Below are 16,965 nucleotides of genomic sequence, written 5' to 3'. Positions count from 1 at the left end.
GCCGAGGGTTGAGAGTGGCTAGCAAGATTGCTTACAGCCACATCACCCTGTATGCACCCGATCTAATCTGATCTCGGATGCTAAGCAGGGTCGGGCCTGGTTAGTACCTGGATGGGAGACTGCCTGGGAATACCAGGTGCCGTAGCCTTTTTTTAAATATGTTGTTGTGGTTAATGACCTGTTTGATTTTTTTGCTTGTTTGCCGAGGTGACCATCTTGGTGTTTGTCAAGAGGGTTGAGAGTGTCTAGCAAGATCACCTACGGCCACATCACCCTAAATGCGCCCTATCTCGCATGCTAAGCAACTTTGGGCCTGGTTAGTACCTGGATGGGAGACCGCCTGGGAATACCAGGTGAAGTAGGCTTTTTTTTAAATATGTTGTTGTGGTCGATGACCTGTTTAATTTTTCTGCTTGTTTGCCGAGGTGACCATCTTGGCGTTTGTCAAGAGGGTTGAGAGTGCCTGGCAAGATTGCCTACGGGCACATCACCCTGAATGCGCCTGATCTCATCTGATCTCGAATGCTAAGCAGGGTCAGGCCTAGTTAGTACCTGGATGGGAGACCGCCTGGGAATACCAGGAGCCGTTAAATATGTTGTTGTCGTCGATGACCTGTTTAAATTTTCTGCTTGTTTGCCGAGGTGACCATCTTGGCGTTTGTCAAGAGGGTTGAGAGTGGTGAACAAAATTGCCTACGGCCACATCACCCTGAATGCACCTGATCTTATCTGATCTCGCATGCTAAGCAGGGTCGGGCCTGCTTAGTAGACATGTGCATTCGTTTTCGTCCGAATTTCAGCTATTTTCGTTTTCGTTTTGACAAACGATAACGAAAGCACAAAATCCGAAAAACGAAAAATCCGACATAAATAAATGCTTTATTTTCGTTTTCATTGTTACAACAGTTCGATATAGAATAGGAGATTCGACATGACTCTGACAACAATCTGTGTCTATAGAACCTGTGTTCGAATGTGCCTAACCTTACCTCTATTAGTCCAAGATTATATAGAGAAAATATTCGACAGAGAAAAAAGATTTGACAGAGAGAAAAGATTCTGCAAGATACTGTCCTAAAAAGTGTTTGGGGACCCGGGTCCTGCCCCAGGGAACATGGATCAATGCAAAAAAAAGTTTTAAAAACGGCCGTTTTTTCGGGAGCAGTGATTTTATTAATGATTAAAGTGAAACAATAAAAGTGTAATATTCCTTTAAATTTCGTAGGGGGGGGGTTGTCTATAGTATGCCTGTGAAGGGGCGCATGTTTCCCGTGCTTAGAATTGTCCCTGCACAAAGTGTCATTTATGCAGGAAAAAAAGTCCTTTAAAATCACTCGCAGCTATAATGAATTGTCGGCTCCCGTAATACAGAGAACACTCATTGAAAGTCATTGATAAAAAAATAAATAAATAAATAAAAAAAAAAAGCGTGGGGGTCCCCCAAATTCAATTACCAGGCCCTTCAGGTCTGGTATGGATATTAAGGGGAACCCTGCCTCAAATTTAAGAAAAAATTTGACGTGGGGTTCCCCCTAAATATCCATAACCAGACCCTTCAGGTCTGGTATGGATATTAAGGGGAACCCCGCGTCAAATTTTAAAAAAAATTGACGTGGGGTTCCCCCTAAAAATCCATACCAGACCCTTTATCCGAGCACGCAACCTGGCAGGCCGCAGGAAAAGAGGGGGGGACGAGAGAGCGCCCCCCCCTCCCTCCTGAACCGTTCCAGGCCACATGCCCTCAACATTGGGAGGATGCTTTGGGGGTTTGTGACCCCTCAAAGCACCTTGTCCCCATGTTGATGAAGACAAGGGCCTCATCCCCACAACCCTGGCCGGTGGTTGTGGAGGTCTGCGGGCGGGGGGCTTATCAGAATCTGGAAGCCCCCTTTAACAAGGGGACCCCCAGATCCCGGCCCCCCCCCCTGTTTGAAATGGTAAGGGGGTACAAAAGTACCCCTACCATTTCACAAAGAAAGTGTAAAAAATGGTTAAATAAAACAAACACACTTTTGAAAAATTCCTTTATTAAAAATAAAAAAATAAAAAAAAGATTCCAGCGGCGGTAATCCACTCTTGCTATCCAGCGACGGACGGTCATCTCTCCAGCGATGTCTCATGTCATCCAGCGCAGCGAATCCTCCGTCCTTCTTCTGTCTCCGTGGAGGAGACACTGCAAGGATTCCGGCGGGTGACGTTTTTTATATACGGAGGGCGGGGCCACCCGTCACCTGACCCCGCCCCCCTCTGACGCAAGGGGAAACCCGGGGTTCCCTGTGACGTATGGGTGACCCCGCACCCCTCTGATGTAACACAGGCAGGTTTCCGTTACATCAGAGGGGGGCGGGGTCACCTATACGTCACGGGGAACCCCGGGTTTCCCCTTGCGTCAGAGGGGGGCGGGGTCAGGTGACAGGTGGCCCTGCCCTCCGTATATAAGAAACGTCACCCGCCGGAATCCTTGCAGTGTCTCCTCCACGGAGACAGAAGAAGGACGGAGGATTCGCTGCGCTGGATGACATGAGACATCGCTGGAGAGATGACCGTCCGTCGCTGGATAGCAAGAGTGGATTACCGCCGCTGGAATCTTTTTTTTATTTTTTTATTTTTAATAAAGGAATTTTTCAAAAGTGTGTTTGTTTTATTTAACCATTTTTTACACTTTCTTTGTGAAATGGTAGGGGTACTTTTGTACCCCCTTACCATTTCAAACAGGGGGGGGGGCGGGATCTGGGGGTCCCCTTGTTAAAGGGGGCTTCCAGATTCTGATAAGCCCCCCGCCCGCAGACCTCCACAACCACCGGCCAGGGTTGTGGAGATGAGGCCCTTGTCTTCATCAACATGGGGACAAGGTGCTTTGAGGGGTCACAGACCCCCAAAGCATCCTCCCAATGTTGAGGGCATGTGGCCTGGTATGGTTCAGGAGGGAGGGGGGGCCGCTCTCTCGTCCCCCCCTCTTTTCCTGCGGCCTGCCAGGTTGCGTGCTCGGATAAAGGGTCTGGTATGGATTTTTAGGGGGAACCCCACGTCAATTTTTTTTTAATTTGACGCGGGGTTCCCCTTAATATCCATACCAGACCTGAAGGGTCTGGTTATGGATATTTAGGGGGAACCCCACGTCAAATTTTTTCTTAAATTTGAGGCAGGGTTCCCCTTAATATCCATACCAGACCTGAAGGGCCTGGTAATTGAATTTGGGGGACCCCCACACTTTTTTTTTAAATTTATTTATTTATTTTTTTATCAATGACTTTCAATGAGTCTTCTCTGTATTACGGGAGCCGACAATTCATAATAGCTGCGAGTGATTTTAAAGGACTTTTTTTCCTGCATAAATGACACTTTGTGCAGGGACAATTCTAAGCACGGGAAACATGCGCCCCTTCACAGGCATACTATAGACAACCCCCCCCTACGAAATTTAAAGGAATATTACACTCTTATTGTTTCACTTTAATCATTATTAAAATCACTGCTCCCGAAAAAACGGCCGTTTTTAAAACTTTTTTTTGCATTGATCCATGTCCCCTGGGGCAGGACCCAGGTCCCCAAACACTTTTTAGGACAGTAACTTGCAAATTAGCCTTTAAAATGAGCACTTTAGATTTTGAACGTTGGAGTCCCATAGACTTTAATAGGGTTCTAAAGTATGCTGTATACTAGCTCCGTCGAATCTTCTTTATACATTCGACAGACACCATAAGCCTTCAAAGACAGATTCGACCGTGATTCATGTGGATTTTCGGACGAATGCAATTTTTGAACGAAAAACGAAATAAATAAAAACGAATTTCGGGAGTAACTAAATAAATTAAGTTTTCAGACGAAAACGAAATTCCGAAACGAAATATTTTACTCTGCACATGTCTACTGCTTAGTACCTGGATGGGAGACTGCCTGGGAATACCAGGTGCTGCATACTTTTTTTAAATATGTTGTTGTCGTTGATGACCTGTTTAATTTTTCTGCTTGTTTGCCGAGGTGACCATCTTGGAATTTGTCAAGAGGCTTGAGAGTGGCTAGCAAGATCTCCTATTGCCCCATCACCCTGAATGCACCCAATCTCAACTGATCTTGGATGCTAAGCAGAGTCGGGCCTGGTTAGTACCTGGATGGGAGACCGCCTGGGAATACTAGGTGCAGTAGGCTTTTTTTAAATATGTTGTTGTCATCGATGACCTGTTTAATTTTTCTGCTTGTTTGCCGAGGTGACCATCTTGGTGTTTGTCAAGAGGGTTGAGAGTGGCTAGCAGGATCGCCTACGGCCACATCACCCTGAATTTGCCCTATCTCATCTGATCTCAGATGCTAAGCAGGGTTGGGCCTGGTTAGTACCCGGATGAGAAACTGCCTGGGAATACCAGGTGCCATAGGCTCTTTTTAATGTTGTTGGCATTGACGACCTGTTTATTTTTCTGCTTGTTTGCCGAGGTGACCATCTTGGCGTTTGTCAAGAGGGTTGAGAGTGGCCAAAGAGCTCGCCTACGGGGACATCACCCTGAATGCGCCCGATCTCGTCTGATCTCGGATGCAAAGAAGGGTCGGACCTGGTTATTACCTGGATGGGAGACTGCCTGGGAATTACAGGTGCCGTAGGCTTTTTTAAATTTTTCTTGGTGTCAACAACCTATTTATTTTTCTGCTTGTTTGCCGAGGTGACCATCTTAGCATTTGTCAAGAGGGTTAAGAGTGGCCAAAGAGTTTGCCTATGGCCACATCACCCTGAATGCACCCGATCTTGTCTGATCTCGGTTGCTAAGCAGCATCAGGCCTGGTTACTAACTGGATGGGAGACCGCCTGGGAATACCAGGTGCCGTAAGGCATTTTTTAATGTTGTTGGCATCTACGACCTGTTTATTTTTCTGCTTGTTTGCCGAGGTGACCATCTTGGCTTGTGTCAATGTGTTGAGAGTGGCCAGAGAGATTGCCTATGGTAACCTTACCCTGAATGCACCCTATCTGGTCTGATCTCAGATGCTAAGCAGGGTCGAGCCTGCTTAGTACCTGGATGGGAGACCGCCTGGGAATATGGGGTGTCGTAGGCTTCTTTTAATGTTGGTGGTGTCGACAACCTGTTTATTTTTCTGCGTGTTTGCCGAAGGTGACTATCTTGGCGTTTGCCAAGAGGGTTGAGAGTATACGCACGCATATGTAAATGGTGATCGCATCACACACGTGAGGTATTGTTGCGAATATTCTAGCACCAGATTTGTAACACTAAATGAGTAACCTGTAAAGTTGTTTAAATTGTCTCCTATGGAGAATTTTAAGAACTGGATTGGTGTTGGGCCAATGTGGTGCCCATATTTAAAAAGGGATCAATGTCTTTACCAAGTAACTATATAGACCTGTTAGTTTAACTTCTATAGTCATGAATATACGAACAGCGGCTGTCATTTTACTATGGCAGGTTGGCGCGATCCTGTGAGCCGTTGTAGCTATACGTCGGCTCGTGGGATCGGACAGCAGGCATGCGCCTGCTGCACACTGGGGGTGCCGATGCTCGTGGCCAACAGTCACGATGACCGCCGGGCACGAGAGGCAGAACAGGGAAGTGTGTGTGTTAACACACAAATCCCTGTGCTGAGTGACAGATTGTGAGTTCCTGTTCGCTAGGAACCATGATCCATCACTTCCTCTAGTCAGTCCCTTCCCCCTACAGTTAGAAACACAACTAGGGAACACAGTTAACCCTTTGATTGCCCACTAGTGTTAACCCCTTCCCTGCCAGTGACTATTTTACAGTAATCAGTGCATTTTTATAGCACTAATCGTTGCATAAATTCCAATTGTCGCAAAAATGTGTCAAATTGTCTGATGTGTCCATTATAATGTCACAGTCTCGATAAAAATCACAGATCACCGCCATTACTAGTAAAAAAAATAATAATAATAATAAAAATGCCATAAATCTATCCCCTATTTTGTAGACGCTATAACTTTTGTGCAAACCAATCTATATATACGCTTATTGTGATATTTTTTTACCAAAATATGTAGAAGCATACATATCGGCCTAAACTGAGAAAATAATTTGCTTATTTAAAAAATATATATATTATATCAAAAAGTACTAAATATTGAGTTTTTTTTCAAAATTATCGCTCTTTTTTGTTTATGGCGCAAAAAATAAAAACCGCAGAGGTGATCAAATACCATTAAAAGAAAGCTCTGTTTGTGGGGAAAAAAGGACACCAATTTTGTTTGGGTGCAACATCACACAGCCGCGTCCATTAAAGCGTCGCAGTGCCAAATTGTAAAAAATGGCCCGGTCATTCAGAAGCCAAATCTTCCGGGGCTGAAGTGGTTAAGAGACAGACAGCATGGATTCATGAAAGACAGAAGTTGTCAAACAAACCTGATTTCTTTTTATGAGGTAAGAAAAACCTTGGACGGAGGGGTGGCTGTGGACATGGTATACTTGGATTTTTGAAAAAGTGTCTGACACAGTTCCCCACACGTGGCTCATGTGTAAACTTAAAGTCTACAGGCTTGGGAAGATCGATTTGTAAATGGATAGAAAACTGCCTAAAAGACCGAATTCAGAGAGTAGTGGTTAATGATTCTTACTCTGAATGGTATATGGTTATCAGTGTTGAGACCCTTGCTTTTTAATATCTTTATAAATGATATAGGGTCTGGTATCAAAAGTAATATTTCCGTCTTTGCAGATGACACCAAACTATGCAGTGGAGTAACCTCCTTACAGGATGTCTCCAACTTACAAGCCAACCTCAATGCTCTGTCTAATTGGGCAACTATGTGGCAGATGAGCTTTAATGTTGATAAATGTAATGTTATGCACTCGGGGGCTAAGAATATGCATGCATCATACATGCTAGGGGTCCAGCATCGAGGTTGAAAACAGCAGCTCCAGCCACTATCTTGGGTCCTCATTGGATAGATTGATAGCCACAGGAGCCATTTGCTCCCGCTGCTGTCAATCAAATCCGAAGACACGGGAGCCAGGGGGTGGTGCCAAGTCCTGCTGTCTGTGTCAATGGACACAGCAACAGGACTCGGCAGCGTGCAGGTATGGGGGCACTCAGGGAGAGCGGTCCTCCAACGGGGGAACCTGAAGGAGGGGAAGAGCCTGGAGCACCGCCGGGAGACCCCAAAAGAGGAAGATCTGGGCTGCTCTGTTAAAAACCCATTGCACAGAGTGGGTAAGTATAACATGTTTATTTTTTTATATAACAAAGCTTTACAATCATTGTAATAATAACATGCAATGCCAAGCTGCGGTTTCCAAAGCGAGTAAAGTTCTTTCTTGTATTAAAAGAGGTATGATAGAGAGAGAGAGAGAATTTTGCCCCTGTACAAATCATTAGTAAGACCTCATCTTGAATATGCAGTTCGATTTTGGGCTCCCGTTCTCAAAAAGGATATCAGGGAACTGGAGAAAGTGCAGAGAAGGGCAATCAAACTGATAAGAGGCATGGAGGAGCTCAGATATGAGGAGAGATTAGAGGAACTGAATTTATTCTCTCTTGAGAAGAGGAAATTAAGGGGGGAATATGGTCAACATGTTCAAATATATAAGGGTTCCATATAGTGAACTTGGTGTTGAGTTATACTTTAAGGTAATCACAGAGGACAAGAGGACACTCTTTTTAGGTCTAGAGGAAAGGAGATTTCATCTCCAAATACGGGAAGGTTTCTTCACAGTAAGAGCTGTGAAATTGTGGAATAGGCTCCCTCTAAAGGTGGTTCTGGCCACCTCAGTAGATTGCTTTAAGAAATACCTGGATTCTTTCCTAAATGTACATAATATAATTGGGTACTAACATTTATAGGTAAAGTTCATGCAGGGAATATCTGATTGCCTCTTGGGGGATCAGGGACGATTTTTTCCCCTGCTAAAGCAAATTGGATCATGCTTTGCTGGGTTTTTTCATCTTCCTCTGGATCAACAGTGGGTATAGGATTGTGTGTATGGGATTGTATGATTTTTTCCTTTTTTTTTTGTATTGGTTGAACTGGATGGACTTGTCTTTATTCAACCTGACTACCTATGTTGCTATGTAATTTATTGCCATTCCATGGGCAGATGTAATTTTAAAGTGTGACATGTTGGGTGTCTATTTACTTGACGTAACATCTTTTACATTATACAAAAAAAATTGGAAAAATATTGTGTTTTGCTTGTTGTTACAAAAAAAGTAGCACCCACCATTTTATTCTATAGGGTATATATATATATATATATATATATATATATTAGGGCTGTGGAAATTAAAGATTAATCTATTCATTTTTGTGATGAATCAAAATTATTCCTGGGTTCCGGGTCTTCAGGGAGTTCCGTCGGAGATCTGACTGAACTGGACACTGGACTGAACGGTTCCGACGGAACTCCCTGAAGACCCGGAACCCAGAAATAATTTTGATTCATCACAAAAATGAATAGATTAATCTTTAATTTCCACAGCCCTAATATATATATATATATATATATATATATATATATATATATATATATATATATATATATATATATATATATATATACCCTATAGAGTAAAATGGTGGGTGCTACTTTTTTTTTAACAACAAGCAAAACACAATATTTTTCCAATTTTCAGTCCAGTTCAGTCAGATCTCCGACGGAACTCCCTGAAGACCCGGAACCCAGGAATAATTTTGATTCATCACAAAAATGAATAGATTAATCTTTAATTTCCACAGCCCTAATATATATATATATATATATATATATATATATATATATATATATATATATATATATATATATATATATATATATATATATATATATATACCCTATAGAATAAAATGGTGGGTGCTACTTTTTTTTTAACAACAAGCAAAACACAATATTTTTCCAATTTTCAGTCCAGTGATGTTGATGTCACGGACATCAACATCACTGGACTCCTCTCCCCTTTCCCAAGTGTCTCTGAACGAATGAGGCGGGGGAGTCCAGTGACTTTGAAGTTCTGATTGACCGTAATGCATACGGGGAGGAGCTACGCATGACGTCACCCGCTGATGCCCTACAGGACTAACACGATTGTCGGCTTTACATGCTGTGTTTTTATCATCTTTATGTGAGTAGTTTGTGTTTGAACACAAAAATAAAATCTTATACTTAAGCAGTGAGCACTTAGATCTTTTCTTTCTACCCATGACCCGGTGTCCTTGCTGAGATCTAAGCAGACGTGAGAGAAGTTTATGGTCCATGTTAACCCTTTTGATACCTGCGTGTATGACCACCTGTTTGCACAGGGGTCCATGTGAGTGATCAGTTAGACCAGAGGTGGAGGGATTGTCATGCTACTGTGGAAAAAAAATTACTTACGTCAGTGCTACAGTTTGAATTTAAAACATATTTGTGTGAACTGTGATGTTAAGTCATGGATTGTGGAAACTAACTAGTATTGGGTATATACACACATGTTTAGGATAAACGATTTTATTTCAATTTTTCAAGTTTTTTGTTTTGTTTAGTAACTTAGCCGCACTTATGTTTCAAGATGAGTACATGGGAGGACCATCGCAGCACGTCTCGGATGATGACGAAACACAGGTGTCAACTGCTGCTGTTTTCACAATTGTGCAGACCGACAAGGAGGACAGGGGTGAAGACTGGGTGGAAAATGATGTGGAGGACGATGAGATCCTTGACCCCACATGGTATCAACGTCATGCAGGTGACCTGTGTAGTTCAGAGGAAGAGGCGGTGGTCGCACAGCACCACCGCCACAGCAGAAGAGGGAGCAGGGTGCAAAAGCGGAGCATCTGTTCCCTAGACAGTACACCTGCTACTGCCCAACGCAGCAAGGGACTGAGCACACCAAAGCCAGGTCCAAGGAGTTAGCTAGTGTGGCAGTTCTTCAGACAATGTGCTGATGACACATGGGATAGGGCTGTCTCTCGACACTGACAGAATCCCATTACATCTTTGGCACATGCGCCTTTGGGACCTGGGGCACTTCCGCCCTTTTCTTACCCATTACCACCGGCGCATGTGCGTTTGTGATATCACACAGGTGCGCGGTGTGTGCGGGGTGATATGGTACGTGCAGGTCAGGGAACACATCCGCCCTTTTTACCCACTGCCGCCGGCGCATGCGCGCTCGCAGCACTGCGCAGGCGCGTGGTGTCTGCAGGAAATATGGCACGGCCACGTACTTGTATGTGCGCATTTCTTTATAGTTAGGCGTCATCAGTGACGCCGCTATCTGTGCGCCAGCGGTCTATTTAAGCACATGGAGCGGTCTACAGGGTAGCCACACCATTAGCTCAAGGACATATCGCAGGGCACACCCCTGTTTTGTCGGTGAGTACTGAGACTTTGTTAGTATTGATGACACTGTGTCTTCAGCAGTTGGCTGACCTTTTTGGTTTACTGATAGGTAATATTAATATCTTTAACCACTTCAATACAGGGCATTTATACAGCTTCCTTACCAGACCAATTTTTAGCTTTCAGCGCTCTCACACTTTGAATGCCAGTTACTCAGTCATGCAACACTGTACCCAACAACATTTTTATCTTTTTTTTCATACACATAGAGCTTTCTTTTGGTGGTATTTAAGCACCACTGGGTTTTTTATTTTTTGCGGCATAAGTGAAAAAAGAGTAAAAATTTTGAAAAAAAAAACACTTTTTTTAAGTTTCTATGATAACATTTTGCAAATAAGTCATTTTTGTTCATAAATTTGGGCCAAAATTTATACGGCTACATCTCTTTGGTAAAAATAAACCAAATTAGTGGATATTATTTAGTCTCTTTGAAAGTTATAGAGTCTACAAGCTATGGTGCAAATAATTGAAAATTGATCACATCTGATCACACCTGATGCACTGACGGCCTATCTCATTTCTTGAGGCTCTGAAATGTCAGGAAAGTACAAATACCCCCCCAAATCACCCCTTTTTGAAAAGAAGACAGTCCAAGGTATTTAGTAAGAGGCATGGTGAGTTTTTTGAAGTTGTAATTTTTTCCCACAATTCTTGGTAAAAAGAAGAATGTTTTTTTTTTGTTTTTACAAAATTGTCATAATAACAAGTTATTTCTCATACACAGCATATGCATACTTCCAATAACACCCCAAAATACATTCTGAAACTCTTCCCAAGTATGGCGATACCACATGTGTGAGACTTTTACACAGGCTGGCCACACAGAGAAGTCCAAAATGCAAGGAGCACCGTAAGGGGTTCTAGGAGCATAAATGACACCTCTAATTTCCTAACGACCTATTACATTTGTGAAGGCCCTGGAGCACCAGGACAGTAGAATTACCCACAAAATGACCCCATTTTGGAAAGCAAACACCCCAATGTATATTCTATGAGGCATAATGAGTCTTTTGAACATTACATTTTTTTCCACAAGTCTTCGGAAAACGTGGAAAGAAAATGAAAACATATTTTTTTTTTACACAAAGTGGTCAGTTTATAAGATATTTCTAACTCAAAGCATGTATATAGCAAAAATTACACCCCAAAACACATTCTGCTACTCCTCCTGAGTATTGCAATACCACATGTGTGGGACTTTTACACAGCCTGGCCATATATAGAGATCCAACATGGAAGTGATACCTTCAGGCGTTCTAGGAGCATAAATTACACATCTCATTTCGTTCCTACCTATCACACTTTTGAAGGTCCTGGAGCACCAGGACAATGGAATTACCCACAAAATTACCCCATTTTGGAAAGCAAACACCCCAATGTGTATTCTATGAGGCATGTGCTGCAAATAGGTACTCGGGTACTCTGACGGGCTGGTGACAGGTACTCGGGTACTCTGATGTGCTGGTAACAGGTACTCTGTTACTCCAACGGGCTGGTGACAGGTACTCGGGTACTCCGACAGGCTGGTGACAGGTACTCGGGTACTCCGACGGGCTGGTGACAGGTACTTGGGTACTCCGACGGGCTGGTGACAGGCATTCTGGTACTCAGATGAACTGTGACAGGTACTCGGGTACTCAGATGAACTGTGACAGGTACTCAAGTACTCAGATGGGCTGTGACAGGTACTCAGGTATTCGGGTACTCAGATGGACTGTGACAGGTACTCAGATGGACTGTGACAGGTACTCAGGTACTCAGATGGGCTGTGACAGGTACTCAGGTACTCAGATGGGCTGTGACAGGTACTCAGGTACTCGGGTACTCAGATGGGTTGTGACAGGTACTCAGGTACTCAGATGGGCTGGGACAGGTACTCAGAAGGGCTGGGACAGGTACTCAGATGGGCTGGGACAGGTACTCAGATGGGCTGGGACAGGTACTCAGGTGGGCTGGGACAGGTACTTGTGTACTCAGATGGGCCGGGACAGGTACTTCGGGTACTCAGATGGGCTGACAGGTGCTCAGGTACTCGGATACTCAGATGGGCTGGGACAGGTACTTCGGGTACTCAGATGGGCTGACAGGTGCTCAGGTACTCGGATACTCAGATGGACTGTGACAGGTACTCAGGTGGGCTGTGACAGGTACTCGGGTACTCAGATGGGCTGACAGGTACTCAGGTACTAGGGTACTCAGATGGGCTGACAGGTACTTAGGTACTCGGGTACTCAGATGGGCTGACAGGTACTCAGGTACTCAGATGGGCTGGGACAGGTACTCGGGTACACAGATGGGCTGGGACAGGTACTCGGGTACACAGATGGGCTGGGACAGGTACTGGGGTACTCAGATGGGCTGGGACAGGTACTTAGGTACTCGGGTACTCAGATGGGCTGGGACAGGTACTCGGGTACACAGATGGGCTGGGACAGGTACTCGGGTACACAGATGGGCTGGGACAGGTACTGGGGTACTCAGATGGGCTGGGACAGGTGCTCAGGTACTCGGGTACTCAGATGGGCTGGGACAGGTACTCAGGTACTCGGGTACTCAGATGGGCTGTGACAGGTACTCGGGTACTCAGATGGGCTGTGACAGGTACTCGGGTGCTCAGATGGGCTGGCACAGGTACTCGGGTACTCAGATGGGCTGGGACAGGTACTCAGGTACTCGGCTACTCAGATTGGCTGACAGGTACTTGGGTACTCAGATGGTCTGACAGGAACTCAGGTACTCAGATGGGCTGTAAAGGGTGATGACAGGTACTTTGATGGGTGGTGACAGGTCCTCTTTATTGGGGGGGTAATCAGTGTGGTTGGTGTGTACACTGAGCAGTAACGAGATGTCATCTCGTTACCGCGGTTTGTTTACATTCTGTGACCAGCTGTGATTGGACACAGCCGGTCACGTGGTAAAGAGCCAATTTTATTGGCTCTTTACTGCGATCGGGGTTGGACCGTGTCAGGGTGACAAGCCGTATCCCCGATCGGCGCGTGCACGAGCCCTATGATGGCACAGTACATGTGACCGGCTGTGATTGGACACGGCCGGTCACATGTATCGGGGCGGGTCGATGGGGAGGAAAATCCCACAGATCGGCGATGGGCTGTGTCCGAGGGACACAGCTCATCCACGATCGCCGCACTGCTGGCCCCCGGGGGCCCGCAGGAGCGGCGAAATACCGAGGTCGTCATATGACATCCACCCAGGATGGGAGATCCCATCTGTGGCCATCATATGACTATGGCCGGTATTAAAGTGGTTAACAGGTATTTGTACTGTAGGGGATCAGAGGGGTGAAGAGCTGGCTCAGAGGCAGTCCAGTAAAATAAAAGTGGCTTTTATTCAGCAAAACAGCAAAAAACCTAAGACCACACAGACTTGACGTATCACACGGATGTGCACACAGGTACAGCTCACAGTTCATCAGCCCACAGGCTTAGAGGTAACTGTTCAACAGAGCTACAGTCTTTTTGTGGTTTAAGCTCACCCAGGAAGTACACCATCCAGCAATGGACATTTCCACACAGCGTGCTGCTGTGTCTCTCTCTCCTACTCAAACAGCTCCACACTGACACTTTCAGCACACCTGGCCATAAGCAGGTCTGAAGGGGAAGTACCTGCCTTCTTCAATTAACCCCCTCTTAACCCTGCCCCAGGCTGACCCTCTACAGTACCCATAGGCGACTTGGGGAGCCTCATTAGGGGCCGACAAACATGTCGCTGAGGGGCTATTTATTATAAACCCCACCCACAGTCATTTTGGTAAGCGATGATATATGTGTCTCTCTTTAACTATTATTGCCCCTCCTCCACTGTTAGTCACATCTATGCGAATAGTAGGAAGTGGTGTTGGCGCATGCTTGTCTGTTCACATACACTAGAAAAAGGACTTGATGTCCACCCTATATATATATATATATATAGAATGCCAAAATGAACCCATTCTGTGACCGGCTGTGATTGGACACAGCCGGTCACGTGGTAAAGAGCCAATTTCATTGGGTTGGGCCATGTCAGGGTGACAAGCCGCATCCCCGATCAGCGCTCTGCATATTTCATGTGAAATATGATTGCGTCAGTGTATTATATTGAAATGTACACATGATTAGCTATTAAAATTTCATTTTGCTTATGGGTATCTATGTACGTGACTGACATGAGAACTTGTAATGTATTTTTATTTTTTTATTTTTTCTTACTACAGATCTACTTGATTTGACTATGAATTACCCCTGAAGAAGAGGTCAACTGTTTATATATACCTCGAAATGTTGGGTTACCTTTGGTAAAAATCATCTCTTGCAATAGACCTGGTCATTCATTGTTCTATGTATATACAGTATGTTATGTTCTTCTAGTATACATCCAATTTTTTATGTGTAATGCTACTTGTTTTTAGTGGCTTTTTTCTCTTTTGTTGAATAAATAATAATTTCAAATATTATTTTTCTTTTCTTATTTATTAATATAATGCCAGCAACCCAATTAAAATTCCCATAGAGGTTATACACTGATTCCTTTTTGGGTGTTTTTTTGTTCACATACACTATTCCTACACTATTACACAGTGGTCCGTTTCTTTCATTTCCTGAATATGCGGACTTGTGGAGGATGCGTTGACTCTTGAGCTATATTGGATTTGGATTCCTGCACTCATCCATATTCTAAATCCTTTATTAAATGCATGTCTGATTTTGACACTTTCTTTTTCTTTTTCTCTACACTTGTGTTTTTTCTTTTATTCAAGCCTCCCCTTCCTTTTTTGCTCCCTTCCCTGTTTTCTTCTTGTTTTTCTTTTTGGGGGGGATAGGTGGATAGTCCCGGTTTCCATACACAGTTTGTCTTTTCTATAGGGAAGTGGATGTACATTTTACATCCCCTATTGTGAAACAATTTTGGAGGATTGTATCGTGTGTGACTATTTCAGTGAAAGATCTTTAAAGTGTGGCCAAATGATCTCGGCATCTTTAAGCGTTACTACCTTACATACATGGAGGAGCGCTGTTGTTAAGGTTGGTATTAGGCCTACTGGCTATCGGGGAGGTCTATGTTGGAGGCATGTATGTGTAAATGTATAATTGAATTTTTTTTTCTCTCATATCTCTCCTTTTTGTCTTCTTACCGTAGAATTACCACAATATTGTTATTTCATGCTCTCTACCCCTGATGAAAGTTCTGTAATAGCAGAGACTGGAAATGCATCGGGTTTGGGACACCAATGAGAGTATCAGTGGTTTTTGTATAGATGTTTTCTTTTTGTGTATTTCTTTGACTGTATATTTTATTGGAGACATTTTTTTGTCTGGGTGTCTCTTTTTATTTTGTACTGCATAAACGAAGAGGGGGACAAAACCCCCGAAGTCGGAAGAAAAGGTGGCAGCGACATAAGACTGGGCCACCGCTAGTAAAAGAGCTGGGAGAAGAAAGCGGAGGCCCGGCAAGAATAACCAAAGAGGGGGACAAGACCCGCGAAGTCGGAAGAAGACCGCTGGGCGGCGGCGGTGACGAAGAAGAAGAAACTCGGGCTCCTCCGCTAGTAAAAGAGCTAGCAGAAGATAGCAGAGAAGTCCAGCGAGAAGACCCCCAAGACGGAAGACCACCGGAGCAATAAATTATTTTAAAAATGTGTTGTGTTTTTTTCTTTACACTCTTTTCACCAGGTGAATGGGTAGGGATACATGGTACCCCAATACTCATTCACATAGGGTGGGGGGCCGTTATCTGGGGACCCCCTTATTAAATGGGGCTCCTGGATTCCGATAAGCCCCCTGCCCACAGACCCCGACAACCAATGGCCAGGGTTGTCGGGAAGAGGCCCTTGTCCTCATCAACATGGGGACAAGGTGCTTTGGGCTGGGGGGGCTGCAGGGCCCCCCCTTCCCCAAAGCACCCCCCATGTTGAGGGCACACGGCCTGGTATAGCTCAGGTGGGAGGCACTCGCTCGTCCCCACCCCCTTTCCTGACCGGCCAGGCTACGTGCTCGGATAAGGGTCTGATGTGGACTCTGGGGGGGAACCCATGCCATTTTTTCAGCTTAGAGCTTCCCCTTTAGGTCCATACCAGGTGACGGGGCTAGCGAGATGTCAATCTCGCTGATGGAGGTGGCGACATTGACCTCCTGCGCTAGTCCCAGCTACCCGGAGCTATGTTTAAAATGAACGGACTTTTCTCCGTGTGTGGGCAAGTCCGTTCATTTCAAAAGTCCAACGGACTCCCGCCATAGTCCGGCGGTTTGTCCGCCGGACCTACTCCGCCGGCAAAGTCCGGTCGTGTGTGGGCAGGTCCACTTGTTTGGAAAATCTGGCGGACCTCCACTGCAAAGACCGGCGGTTTGTCCGCCAGACTAAGTCCGCCGGATAGTCCGATCGTGTGTATGCGGCATTAGGGACCAACTCGTTCATAATGTCATTGATCCTCCAAAAAACATAAAATTATTCTCTGAAATGAAAGGGTTTAACAAGTGCCAAAAATGTCTACCCAATGACAGCCCTTCACTGCCATCAATCAGTGCCCATCACTGCCACCTATCAGTGCCCATCACTGCCAGCTATCATTGCCACCTATTAGTGCCACTTCTCAATGCCCACCAATGCCATCTATCAATGCCCTTCAGTGCCACCCATCAGT

At 44.8% G+C, this 16,965-nt stretch overlaps 7 pseudogenes; all 7 read left to right on the top strand.

Annotated features, from left to right (window-relative positions):
- Positions 1–29: 29 nt before the first annotated feature.
- On the top strand, positions 30–148 carry LOC143965490 (5S ribosomal RNA; annotated as a pseudogene).
- A 326-nt stretch (positions 149–474) lies between these two features.
- LOC143965499 (5S ribosomal RNA) lies at positions 475–593 on the top strand (annotated as a pseudogene).
- A 3,437-nt stretch (positions 594–4,030) lies between these two features.
- Positions 4,031–4,149, top strand: LOC143964564 (5S ribosomal RNA; annotated as a pseudogene).
- Positions 4,150–4,257: 108 nt separating this feature from the next.
- On the top strand, positions 4,258–4,376 carry LOC143965360 (5S ribosomal RNA; annotated as a pseudogene).
- Positions 4,377–4,480: 104 nt separating this feature from the next.
- On the top strand, positions 4,481–4,599 carry LOC143965313 (5S ribosomal RNA; annotated as a pseudogene).
- A 105-nt stretch (positions 4,600–4,704) lies between these two features.
- LOC143965537 (5S ribosomal RNA) lies at positions 4,705–4,823 on the top strand (annotated as a pseudogene).
- Positions 4,824–4,927: 104 nt separating this feature from the next.
- Positions 4,928–5,046, top strand: LOC143965525 (5S ribosomal RNA; annotated as a pseudogene).
- The last annotated feature ends 11,919 nt before the right edge of the window (positions 5,047–16,965 follow it).

Source organism: Lithobates pipiens, unplaced genomic scaffold (assembly GCF_037356315.1).
Source record: "Lithobates pipiens isolate NorthernLeopardFrog02 unplaced genomic scaffold, aLitPip1_a1.2 Scaffold_8, whole genome shotgun sequence".
Classification (NCBI taxonomy): Eukaryota; Metazoa; Chordata; class Amphibia; order Anura; family Ranidae; genus Lithobates; species Lithobates pipiens.
The sequence above is the reverse complement of the archived record's forward strand: the minus strand, read 5'-3'. Positions and strand labels throughout refer to the sequence as shown.